The 13,279-nt window shown below is 36.9% G+C and overlaps 1 long non-coding RNA gene across 1 annotated transcript; it reads left to right on the top strand.

The window, feature by feature from the left end:
• Positions 1 to 10,720: 10,720 nt before the first annotated feature.
• LOC119776191 lies at positions 10,721 to 13,045 on the top strand. Its single transcript, XR_005279752.1, has 3 exons — positions 10,721 to 10,991; positions 12,752 to 12,841; positions 12,951 to 13,045. It is a non-coding gene; the product is annotated as an uncharacterized LOC119776191 (long non-coding RNA).
• The last annotated feature ends 234 nt before the right edge of the window (positions 13,046 to 13,279 follow it).

Here is a 13,279-nt window from a genome sequence, read left to right as displayed (position 1 = left end):
GGTGTGTGTGTGTGACCTGGACTTTGGCATGTCTTTCTCTACACCTGGCACAGAGAGAAACACATATATGTGAGGAACTTAATAAATGCAGCATTATCTTTGATAGATTTCTGCTTAATCTAAAGTTTAACCACAAAATACAAGTTGCATAAATGGACAGTAGGCAATAGGCAATAGCATCATTGCAAAGAAGGATATCCTTGAGACTTTTTCACATCAGTCTGACAAAGTTTTAATGCAAATAAAGGAAGTATTTTTAAGTACAATGTATTAATGAAAACACAAAATCAACAGTATATGAAACGTACAACTTAGAACTATAGTCAACCCAAGGAAGCACTACCATATCACACAGTGTCGCCCTATCAGACTGGTGGCACATAGATATGGGAGAATTATCCTGCCATAATGCAAGAGCACATAACTTCAATTAGAGAAAAGAATTTCATCTTCTTGCACTCAAAACTTATAATGCTCACACTCAAAACATGCGCTCTCTCTCAAATATTTTCTCTTCTCTCAAAAATCTTTGTTTCTTCTCTCAGATTTAAACAGATATTTTCTATATTATCACAGATATTTTTTCCTCTCGCTTGCCTCCATCTCCGCTCTGCACGGGTCTCAGTTACGCTCTGCTTGCGGATTTGTTTTGCTCTCTCAGACTGCAGTTGGATCGTTGCCTAGCAACCTTTCCAGCCAATAGAACGACAGCCTCGGAAAAGGTGCGCTTGTTTAACCCTACGGAGTGTGCCTGTGCTACTACGCCACTTATAAAGCGTCAGCTGAAACTGCTATTTACAGTAGTTTTGTGGCTGATTGTTGTTTAGAAATAGAAAACCTGGTTTCATTTCTTAGTTTTGCCCTGGATTTTGTAGCGTTTGTGGACGCTACGTCGCTACTTGATCAAAACAATAACGTCGCTACAGGAAAGTTACTTGATAAATAAAGCAGCGACGCTACGGTCAAGCTACTTGAAAATGTAGTTAAACTAATAGCTTCGCTACATGTAGCGGCGCTACTGCCCATCACTGCTCCTGTGACAAAACTATAATGATGCTAGTAGGCTACAACAACATCGTGTTTTCCCACACCACTGACTTTGTTCACCATGGTAACGTAATTCCTACTGAATCAGACAAGCTATTAGGCCTATATTGTCTCTTTCCTCACTCCAGGTAAAGTGAAGAAAATGTAAACCGCTGACATCAAATGGCAAACTCACCGTATGTATCTGCACGCAACCATAACTTTCCTAATCAAGCTCGATGACTGTGTGGAGATTCAAAGGGCGCGCTGTTGCTGCACTGCACAGCTGCTATGGTCCAGTTGATGGCCGTGTACCACGTGACGTGACGCTGGACGCGGAGCCAATGAAGGAAATGAATATCCTAACGATATTAATAATTGTATAAATAATTGTGTTTGTAAATAAACTAACAGGAACTTATCTTCAGATTAACTTGCCTTCTTGGTGGCTCGTTTTCAGTGCTTTACTGCAATTGTTTGGGGTTATATGGAAAAAAAATCAATAAATAAAAAAATAACAATAAAAATCGCAAAATAATTATGGGGTGGCTAATACCAACGAAGGGATGACTTCAGCCACCCTAAAATAGGTCTAGCCACGTCCCTGATCAGGAGGATCACTATCAGCAGGAGGAAGGCTCAGAGAGACGAGTTGGAGGAAGTTAGACGAGGGCCCAGCAAACAAGAACTGAAGAGGTAGAGCATTAAAAGGAGACTGAGACAAAGGGAGGGATAATGGCAAGATTGGGAACAGGTGAGGACAGAGCAGGAGAGGAAAAGAGATAGGGAAAAAGGAGAACACAAGAGGGCAGCAGAGGGGAACAACTGAAAAACCTAGAAGACTGGAAATAACTAGAAAACGCAAAAACATAATAAATAAACCACAAAGCATATAAAACATGGAGCAAAGCAAAACTGAAAACTCAAAAGAAAAACATAACAGAGCCAAGACGGAAACAGTAACTGAGAAAAACCCAAAGAACACAACAAATTAAGAATTAAACCATCAAAAACTATAAAACAAAGAGCAAAGCAAAACTGAACATCAAAAGAAAAACATAACAGAAACAGAAACCTAACAAAAAGACATTTTTTTTTCTTAACAATAACTCAACAATATTCAATATTATACCATTTTACATGTTTCCACTTGAATTTTGAAAATGTATCTGGTGAGGAACACAAAGAAACTGGAGGACCTTTTATCCAGAGGCGTAGTTAGAAATTTTTTTATAAGGGTTGCCAAGCAATAACCAATGTACACTGAGGGGTGGCCTAAAGCGGATAGGCACCAGAACCTCAGAGTCAATCTATACTGTTCCAACAGGAAAATTTACAAGTAAAAAATCCATATTTTCTAAATAAACACTACTTTCCGAAAAGCCTTTGCTAACAAATAGACGCAGATATTAAACAGTCATGTTTCCTAGATAAAAGGTAGAGTGGATAAAATTCTTTCAGGTGTAAGTTCTGGGGAGAAATCTTTTCCATTGTCATTACTTACCTAATTTTATCGATAATCATTCTGCAAGTGATATTTACTAATATCTACATATAACAAATTTCTTCACTGTGAGATCAGTAAAGACATAAATTGATTATTTAATACGTTTTATTAAAACATTTATTTATTTATTGTTTCACCAAAGACTCTTAGATGACTAGCATTTTCTGTTATATATATATATATATATATATATATATATATATATATATATATATATATATATATATATATATATATATATATATATATAAAACACAAAGTATAGTTCTGAAAACAGCGTTAATACACTTATCATCTTTAATGTTAGTATATTGATATGCATACCGTAATAAACCTCAATGTTTTTGTTTTGAAGTAACTGTTACTATATTAATTTGTTAATAATTGTTAATATATTAAAAAAATTAAAGGTTTTGAACATTCCATTTGAGAGTATTACTGCTGCCACCATCTGTATCAGAGGGAAGAAAATGGTCAGTGGCCAATGATTGACTAAGGGTTGCCATGCCCACCCCTGGCCCCCCATTTAGCTCCGCCCCTGCTCTTTGCCATTAGACTACAGAAATGTATTTCACCTAAATAAATTATATACTTATATATGAATATTCAGGGCCTAAAGTATTTCGATTTGTTAGAGAACAGAGTCTCTTTTTAAAAAATTAAGCTCTATGGTTCTTTAAGTATATAAGAAAATCCAGCATAAAGCAGCCCTCAACATAGCAGAATGGTTGCCAAAGGTTAAATAATTAAAGTTGAGCTGGCAAGCTCCAGCAGAAAAGCAACCTTAAACCACAACACTTCCAGCTCCATGCAGTGTTCATAACCTCTTTTCCTAAAATGCCCTATGTTGTTCTGGTGTCCATTCTCTATTCTTTAAAAATTATTCTGTCCAAGAAACTGTTTTGGAAAAACTTTGAATCTGCGAGTTGGGATTTATTTATTTATTTTTTTTCTCATTCTAATATATGATGGAGTTTGTCCTGTAAAGACAGTCAAAGCAGCAAATAGAAAGTTCCATGGTCAGCTGTATCAGTATTCAGTGGGCTTGCAAAGCACCAGAGCTGATCAAAGAGGAAAAAAACCTGGCTCTCTGTCTTTTTTATTGGTGCACTCACTTCTCTTCAAAACTGCTGACTCTAATGCAGAGCAAAAAAACAGTCTGGGCTTTTTGCCCTACACGGTAAGATTTTGCAAAATAAGTAGTCCGTCAAACGTCGCAATTAATTTATAGACTGTTAAATCGTCAGAAGTGCTGCTTCCTCCATCTTAAATCCAACTAACTGTTTCCTATAACAGAAAATAGTGAGACAGAGCATTATTTTCTATGTATAAGACCCCATTTACATGTGCAAAAATACCTGCATGAGTCACTGCATGCTCATATAAGTTACCTTGACCTACATGAAGAGAATGTGCAGAAATGTCCACAGTGCTTCTGCAGTAGCAGTGCCTGAAGACAGCAAGCTAGAAGGCATACATCATGATAAAAGAGGGATTGATCCCTAGTTTTATACATGATTAATCTTATTATAATTTTTTGCAGAGACTTGAATAACATATGTCAAGTAATGTATTTGAAAAATAATGTGAGCAGATGCAAACACAGGAAGTCTAAATAAGTGTGCAGATATGTTCACTTCCCCCATAGCATTTTTAGAAGCTGCAAACATCTAGTAATTGTGACCCAAATGTAATTCAGATTGCATATAACAGAGATACAGTGCTTAAAGGTGTTTCATTGTGTGGGTCAGTAGGTTCTTCCATTGTTGAGCCATTTAGCTTCTTGTCAGCTCTTCTCTATTCATTTTTTTCCCATAATGTTAGAGTAACTGCTGTTCGCAGCATAAAGCACATTAATGTTTTCTTGCTGAGGTAATGTTTGTCTGCAAGCTTCATGGTTTCCCACTACATCGCTTGACCTGTAAATCGAACAAAAATCTGTTAATCATGTTTTTTTTAGTTTTTTTTTTTTTTATGTATTTACGCTGTTAAAGCTGTCCAATTTTGTGAGCTCACAACCTCACAGTTCTTAGCAATTCAGATTTAGGAAGTACGTATTTGAGAAGAAAAAATTGGAAATTGATTTCAAAATGTTTTAAAATAAATTCAGAGTGGTGGCTTGCATTCAACTTCACATCAGTGACCTTTAAATAAAATCCAGTTCCCCTAACTAACTTTAATAAATCAACAATTAACAAACTGCATAATTACTGAGACACAATGAAAACATAAGCTTATCCAAGCACTATTAAGCCACTCATGCCAGTGTAAGGTTTGACCCACAAAGTTAGGACATTTTAAACTTAAGGAAGTGTAAAAATGTTTATTCATATTTACTGTAAGGACTATCTTCTCAATAGGCTGCTGTGAATACTGACCTCTCTTTATCGACATCTTACAGCAGCAGAAACCGGCGCTGACAGATGACCTTTAAAGTGACAAAGCAGAGAACCTATCCCTCACAGAGTACATAAGCATAATGAACTAAAGTCATAACATAAAGCTTAGGACCATCATATTCGTGAAACCTAAATCCACTTAAAAAGCTGTGAGAAGAGAATTTCTGCAAAGATGCTCTACATGCAGTCAGACAGACTAAAATAACAGTTAAATTTTAGTCTGTATGTGTGCAATATACCTCCTGACAGTTTTTTATTTTTTTATTTTAACAACATTTTAGAAAGAAATAAAAAAACATTAAACATAGTAATTCAACTTCCCTTACATGTCTTACTTTGTGCTGGTCTAGGTTGTAAAACTTCCCATAAATCAAATGCTCTTAGTGTGACAAAATGTGACAAAATATTGAAAAGTTCAGAAGGGCGGGAATGCACTGTGTGCTCCTGTCTGGACTGAAACTGGCACAATGTTCTCCTGCAAATTTGAGTGATTCCATAAATTTTACAGAGGGCTACAGTGAGAGGTACTCAGTTGGTTATTTTGTGATGCGGGTGTGTTAAAATACACTCAGGAGGTCAGTGCAGGATGCCTTAACATGCAATGTGGGCTACATTTGCTCAGCATGGGAGTCCTCAAAGCCGGTTGGGCAGCAGTGATTACTGAAGTGCCTCAGCCAAGGCGAGTAAGGCTTTCTGGTTCCTCTACCTCTCTCACTGAAAACTGAATTCTCTGCTTTGACATCAAGTGTCTTTGTGTGTTTGGAAGAAGATTATAGCTTCACAAACCTACTTTTGGCATTTTAGACTTTTTTTCTCTCCAAGGAATTCACTCCACTGCTTTAATGTCGCCCTTCAACAAAATGTCAGCCTTCAAATCCACAAAAATGGACAATAAGGCTTAATCCTTTTTTAGCCAGCAGCTTGGAACCATAAAGTTTTTGTTAAAGAAGCAGTTATTTTGACATTAAACACAAAATGTATCATTGACGTAGAAGGAGCCACAAGAGATCTCCAGATGTGATTTTACAGTCACATCTTTTTGATAGATACATTGTAATATTACTAAAGTAATCTGCACTGTTACTAGAGAGCAAAGTAGAAGTATTTATTTCCCTATTTTTATTTTGTATAGCATTTGTTCAAGGTTGAAAAACACAAACCTAAATGTACCTCATTTGTAATTTATAAACTAGACAAAAAACTCACGAAACATGTTTAAACATAGTGGGGGCAGCATCATGCTGATGGAATACTTTTTCTACTGAATCTTAATCCAGTTTGAAGCGTATTGCTTGAAATGTCTTGAAAATAGCGGTCACATATGGGTGTCATCCAGTCTCATTATCCAGTTTTCCAGTTAAAAAAAAACCAGTTTAGTTGGAACAGACCTCAAATAAAAGACTGCAGCTGTAATCCTACCAGTGACTATAAAGTAACCTGACTCTCTCTCTTTCTCTCAGTGTGTTAACCCGTGATTTTAAAACATGGGTCACCTGGCTAAAAAATGGCATTTTGCTCCGTTCCTATTGGCAAAAAAAGCTGGGTCTAACCCGTCATTGGAAAGCTGCGTGGCCTTTGTCCCCCTGTGACTTGTTGTCTGCTGACACCATCACACAGAGTTAACGTTGATGATGTCACCAGTGCAACAGAAATCCGGAAAGTAAACAATGGAGAGCAAAGTGTAAAGAAGCCAGGGTGTAGTAAGTGTGCTTTATTTTTTTGCTCTTTTGTCTGTCCGAATCCCCCTCACAACTGCTGCGCCATGTTTATGGAATGTTAACAGAGTTGTTTCCGCTCGTTAGATCAGATGGCACGGTGTGTTGACGTCCGTACATTGCATTTAATGGTATGAAGTAAGCCTAGGCAATTTTAACATGCGTTGCTTACCGAGTCGTTTGACCCAGGTAGACATGGGTCGATGACCTGTTTCCACTGCCACTAAAAGCCGAAAGTTCCTGGGTTTAAACTGGTTTTCCGGCCAAATGGGAAATGGGGTATACGATTCTTCATCACAAACTTCATGGGACTGTGGAAATAGACTCTGGACTGTCTCCTGTGCTGTTCTACATAGCCCCCTCAGCCAAATTATTAACAAGACTGGCTATAGATACCGACTCAGAAACAGAGCCCCCATGAGCTATCTCCTGTACATGAATGGCATTGAGTTGTATGCTAAGAGTGAATAAAACATTAACTCACTGATCCATACCACCAGGATCTAAAGAACGGACATAGGAAGATCATTCAGGCTGGAGAAATGTGGCCGGATGGGGACAAGAACAGGGCAGGTAAAGGTATGGTAAATCTAAAGGGAAGGTGAATAAAGTGCTTAGTAAATGGCTGAGCAAATGCTTTTGTGTTTTCATCTGAGAGGAAGAAGATCCTCATTTGTGCATACCCACTAAATAATTTGCTCACGATGGTCAACTGAAAATCAAACATTCAAACCCGGCTTTAGCAGGACCTGAGCACCAGAGCAATAGAGGCCCAGATACCATACCAGGCAAGATCACAGGTGCTGGCTATGAAAAGAAGCTCCATAAACAAGCCACCATCTCATAGCAGGATGTAAGATACTGGCGGAAAAGAAAAACATTGAGCGTCATAACCAAGTGGCTGTTATAGTGTACAGAAACATTGTTGCAGAGTACAAACTGGAGACCTGAAAGTAAAATTTTCTCTTTTGTTTTTTGTCCTCAGTCAGAACTGTATCATAACCTTTAGCTTTTCACTCACCCAACCAGCTTTTCTCTGCATCATTAGGTTTAGATTTTTTTGGTCTTATGAGAAGAAATAAATATTCCCACTTGTAAGTTGCCTCTACTGTAAGTCTGAGCTTGGCTCCATGTTATCATGCTTCCTGATTAAATTAGCTTTTACCAGCAGGGTTCTCATGTTGTGGATTCTGCCACTTTGCTGTATTTTTTATTTTGGTTTACTTCTGTTTTCATCCTTAAGTCAGTGTTTCCATTTGGCTTTTCTTTTCATAGAATGTCTTTTAAAGTGAAGTTTATTGATCAGTACCTATCCACTCTAAAGCACTTTCACTAAGTGCTTCTCAAGAAGTTTCATAAGCAATTTTATGTTTTGGACCTAGAGATGGCTTTAAACCTCATGACCCACATAGTATTTTTTGGTGTGTTTGTTTTTAGCAGTACAGGGTCCGTTTTATTTGTCATGCGGTATATCCAAAGCAGGATCTTTGGAAGCTATCATAGAGAAGTGGATGTTCGAATAGGGTATTTTACAAGTTTCAAGAGACTCAGATGGAGGTCGAGACCAACAATAATGTGAATATGGTGTTATTTATATTATTCTTATAATAATAACACACAAATGAATTTATGTGTATGACTTAAAAAATAAATAAATAATACGGTTAATATGGTTAATAAATGTCCGCCTGTAAATACATCTTAGTAAGTGAGCAAAGTATGAAAAACAGCAGATTATCGGACATTTATTTAATTCCCTGCAGGATTATGTAGCATGTAAAATGTTGCAGGTGTTAAAGAATACAGCTTTGACTGTAGGGATTGAATATAATCACACTTTCAATCGGTCATCATTATCTCCTTGTTCACAAGCTTGTGCGAGATACAGACTCTCGCGTTTTAAGATTCATTCAAAACAGAAATTAACTTATCCTTTGATCAGCAATGTCTTTAGATGAAGATATTGTTTTGAATTCAGTTTAAGCAAATTAGCTTAACATCTGTTAGTGTTATTACTGAAATCAGTAAGAGAACACTGACTAAACATATTAATACCATCCTTTTATGTTACGGCTTTATTTGGGATTCTTTTTGATAAACCAGTACAGCAATGCAAGTATTTAAAGTTGAATGAACAAGCAAATTGTTTTTACAGATACAAATATGGAAATTAAGGGCTCTCCATTGTACTCACACAATTTCAAGTCAATGTTGGCCGAGCGTCACGTCACGTTACTCCCCACACAAAGAAAGTGAAGTCGCAGATACAAAAATGAATATTTGCTTTTTCTTCTTCATTGTAGAGCTTAAGCTTTGTTAGATTGGAGAAGCAATCTGTGGAAATCAGTTTTCAGGTCTTACCACAGTTTGTTAATTCAGTTTAGGTCTGAACTTTGACTGGGCCTTTCTAACACATTGCTCCAAATACAGTATATATCCATGGTTCCTTCTCCTCAGTCTTAACCCTTTTGTAGCCTCTAATAGGTTTTCTATCTGGGTTGCCCTATTTAACCCCATTGAGTCTGACAAGCTTTCTTGCACATGCTAAGGAAAACATCCCCACCACATAATGCTGACACCAGGAGGTTTCAGCCACAAATCACATCTTGTACACAGACCCAAAACATCAGTTTTGGTCACACATTATCAGAGCATGTTCTTGCATGTTTGTGTCTCCTACATGGCCTGTGGCAGACAGTAAATGGGACTTAATTCAGCTTTCTTGTCTCAGTCTTCAAAAAAGACAAGACTTGTGGAAGTCAAAATTATAATTGTGCTTTGTACAGATTCTCACAGCTCACTTGGAAACCCTTTTTCTGGTTCTCTGATTAACCAACTAGGTTTGCATTGGCTTATGCTATTTATTATTTCTGATGAAGATTGAACAGAACCCCAGAAGCTGTCCAATGCTTTGGCTATTACTTGACACCTGAATCCTTGCAACAAACTCTAACTTCTTCCCCAATTTTCAGGTGCCACTCTTAGCCTAAATGATGCTGTTACAGTAGTTCATTTATGTTCTCTAATATCAAACCTTAGAAGCCTTTGCAGAATAAGGGGATTAAAGGCGCACCATTGAGATTTATAATAATACTACAAAGAACTGAAGCAATCTTCTCCTTGTTCTCCAAGCTTACACTACAACTTCCTAAATAGACTAAAAAACTTCTTTGGAAGGTTTGAGGCAATAAACAGTACTCTAGCAGTCAAAGCCATTCCACAGGGAGAGGAGGCTCTCTAACTTGACACTAGTGTTGTTTTCATCAACAGTGATGACGAAATCAGTTCGTTGATGCTACTTTTTTCATGACAGTAACAAAAACTGATGAGCTAGATATGGAGCTTTGATGACTAAAACTAAAACATGACTAGTCCTAGGTTTGAGTTTTCGTCAACGAGACGAGACTAGTCTAAATAAAAATTAGCGGGTCGTCAGTCAGACATTTAAAATGCATCATTGTGCTGTACTTCAGCAAATCATTATCAGATAATTCAGTTATAAATTTTAAAGAATCTGTTTCACTTTCTTTATGTCACTGTACAGTGCAGCAGAGTGCAAAATGTTTGTTTACTCCCCTTTACAGGTAGATGATTTTGTTTATGTGGTTGATAGTTCTCAGGCTTAGGCAACACAGCACCTTTAAAAAAGAAAAACTTTTAAAAATGAAAGCTGGCTCCCTCATTTAATACAGAAATACAGAGATGTGCACTTTGAAGCAAAATGCTAGACAATTGGTGAGAAAATTGTTTACTGCTGTACAAGAGGACCCTTATTAAAGCAAGAGCAGCATATTTCTCCTCATTAATAGAGGAGAATAAGAGATTTCTTTTGATGCAGTTGCCAAACTCACCCAGAGCCAGAGCTCTGCTATTAGCAGTAATGATTTTATGGAGTCCTTATATAAGATTGATTCTATTAAATATAAGATATTTGGAACCCCTCTAAACAGGGCCGGCCCGAGGCATAAGCGAACTAAGCGGCCACTTAGGGCCCCCTGGTGGCCAGGGGGCCCCAAGCAAAAACGATTGAACAGGCCCTGGTCAATTTTTTTTTTTTTTTTTTTACATTTAAATAACTTAAACAAGTGATATAAATGATGAATACCAATTAATAAATGAAAAATTCAAGACAAAATAATTTCTGATTTGTCAACAACTGCTCATGTGCATTCACTTCGCGACGGCAGCCGCAGACAGCTCATGGTACGCAGCGCGCGCCTGCATTGACAATTCACGCTGGCGCACCTGTTAATAAGAAAGTCTAAGCCATGTCAAAAAAGGATTTATCCCTCTGGTGCCGAAAAAAGAAAAGGAAAGAGGAAGAGAAAAAAGAGCAAGATAAAGGTATGTTTGCATGATTATTTACTGACCGCTATATTTTGTGCAGCAGCAGCACAGCTAGCTCGTCATCATAACTCATGTCGTGATATTTATTAATATTATTAATATACATTTATTTAGGTAGGTGTGTATTTTATGTGTTGATACATATCGGCGTAGGAGACCCAGCACATGCTGGAAGGACTATGTTTCTCGGCTGGCCTGGCCTGGGAACGCCTGCTTGGGATTCCCCCGGAGGGGAGGGAAGTCTGGGCCTCGCTATTGAAGCTGCTACTCCCGCGACCCAACCCCGTATAGGCGGAAGATAATGGTTGGATGGATAGATATCGGTTTAAGTTGGAGAAAACACAGATGCCAGCAGCCAGCTTAGCTAGCATTGTTGTTTGTGTTAAGATTAATCTACTAACTTAAAAGACAAAGCACATGCGCTCTCTGCTCTAAGATCTTTGGTGAGAGATGGTATTTTATCGTTATTAGAAAATATACCAAAAATGAAAATAGAGTGCAGTTTTATTAACATGGTGCTTTCCTCATATTTAGGCTGCAGTAGATCACAATGTTAAGTTTTTACCATATGGCAATTATGCCTCATTTGCCAATAGAATATGAATTGTTAGGTGAGGTGTGGAGTTTCTTGTGGTGCAAGATGGGAAAATAAACTCATTCTACAATAAATTATCAGTAAATTTAGATAAAACCAAATTCATGATATTCGGAAACAATAAAAAACAGGAAAATAATCCAATTAAAATATCAATTGAAAGTGTTGATTTAGAACAAGTACATGAAATAAAATTCTTGGGTGTCATATTAGACGATAAGTTTAGCAGGAAACATCAGATCAGCCTAGTAAAATGTAAAATAACCAAAAGTGTTGCTGTTATGAGAATTAGTTTCGTCCTGGACTACAAATCTTTGTTTATTTTGTACAACACACTTATTGTACCACATTTAACATATTGTGTGGAAGTTTGGGGGAATACATACAAAACAAATTTACAGCCGTTATACGTTTTACAAAAAAAAAATCAATCCGAATATTACATAAAGTGGGATACTGGGAACACACAAACCAGTTATTTATCAAATCAAATATACTGAAATTCTGGGACCTGGTCATATTTAGAACTTCACAATTCATGTTTAAGGTCCGAAATCAAAAACTTCCACACAATATACAGGAAATGTTTGGTGACAGAGAGGGGGGGTTATGATCTAAGAGGTGAAGGATACTTTAAAAAACAACACTTTAGAACAACCAGGAAGAGTTTTTGTTTATCTGTGTGTGGAGTAAATATCTGGAATGGATTGAATGACGAGTTTAAAAAAATTATAAATGCAAACCAATTAAAAAAACTGATTAAAACCGAGCTCATTTCAAAATACGCTATATAAGATTACTGTTTAATAGTCTATAATGTAATTGATGACATAAATAGTACTTAAAATAATTGTACATGGCTAAACATCATGTGGAATGGAAACAAGTGTTTTTTTGGTTTTTTGATGTTTTGACAGTTAATTGATGATAAATTGACAAGTAGGAAAGGGGCAGGACATTATAAGATGTATCTTCTACCTGCTCCTTTTCGAACAGAAAATATAAAATTTACATGTCACATGGGCAAAATAATTTGTTTTATATTTTTATTCTTAAGTTTGTTTCATTCAAATTTTTTCTTTCTTGATTGTTTTTACTGTCTGTTCGAAATAAATAAATAAATAAATAAAAACTATGCATTATGCAATGCTATTTTTCCCAGGAACACTGTTGAAGTACTTTGGAGAACAACCAACTTTACCTGCCCCTACTGTTTCGAGTGTCAGTGCCTCCACAGCTGATGATGCAGCAGGTGAGGGTTTTCTTGATGGCAAATGTTTACATAGCCTGTTAATATGACCTGAAACATTTAGCTTTTTATGTATTTCTTTATTTTTTCTTTGTTTGTTTTATCATTGCAGGTTCATCCACTGCACAAGCGACAACAAGGGAGGAGCACTTACATGTGACTGAAAGCGAGGAGCAGTTACATGCACCTACATTTACTGATCCACTGGTTTCAAACTCAGCCGGCACGACAGGTCTGTTAATCTAAGTTTTTGTTTTGTGTTGGCTTTACAATAAAATTTTCTGCTATGGTATTTCATTCTTTTGTATTTAATCTATTGTCCCTACAGGTCCTTCTACATCTGCACCCACTGCTATAGATTTCCCATCCACTGCCTCAACAAGCTCCAGCTATCAAGATGGATCAACAGCTCCTCCAATTGACCCAGTTGAATGGTCAGCA

The sequence above is a fragment of the Cyprinodon tularosa genome, unplaced genomic scaffold (assembly GCF_016077235.1).
Source record: "Cyprinodon tularosa strain WSP-4 unplaced genomic scaffold, ASM1607723v1 ctg918, whole genome shotgun sequence".
NCBI classification, from domain to species: domain Eukaryota; kingdom Metazoa; phylum Chordata; class Actinopteri; order Cyprinodontiformes; family Cyprinodontidae; genus Cyprinodon; species Cyprinodon tularosa.
The sequence above is the reverse complement of the archived record's forward strand: the minus strand, read 5'-3'. Positions and strand labels throughout refer to the sequence as shown.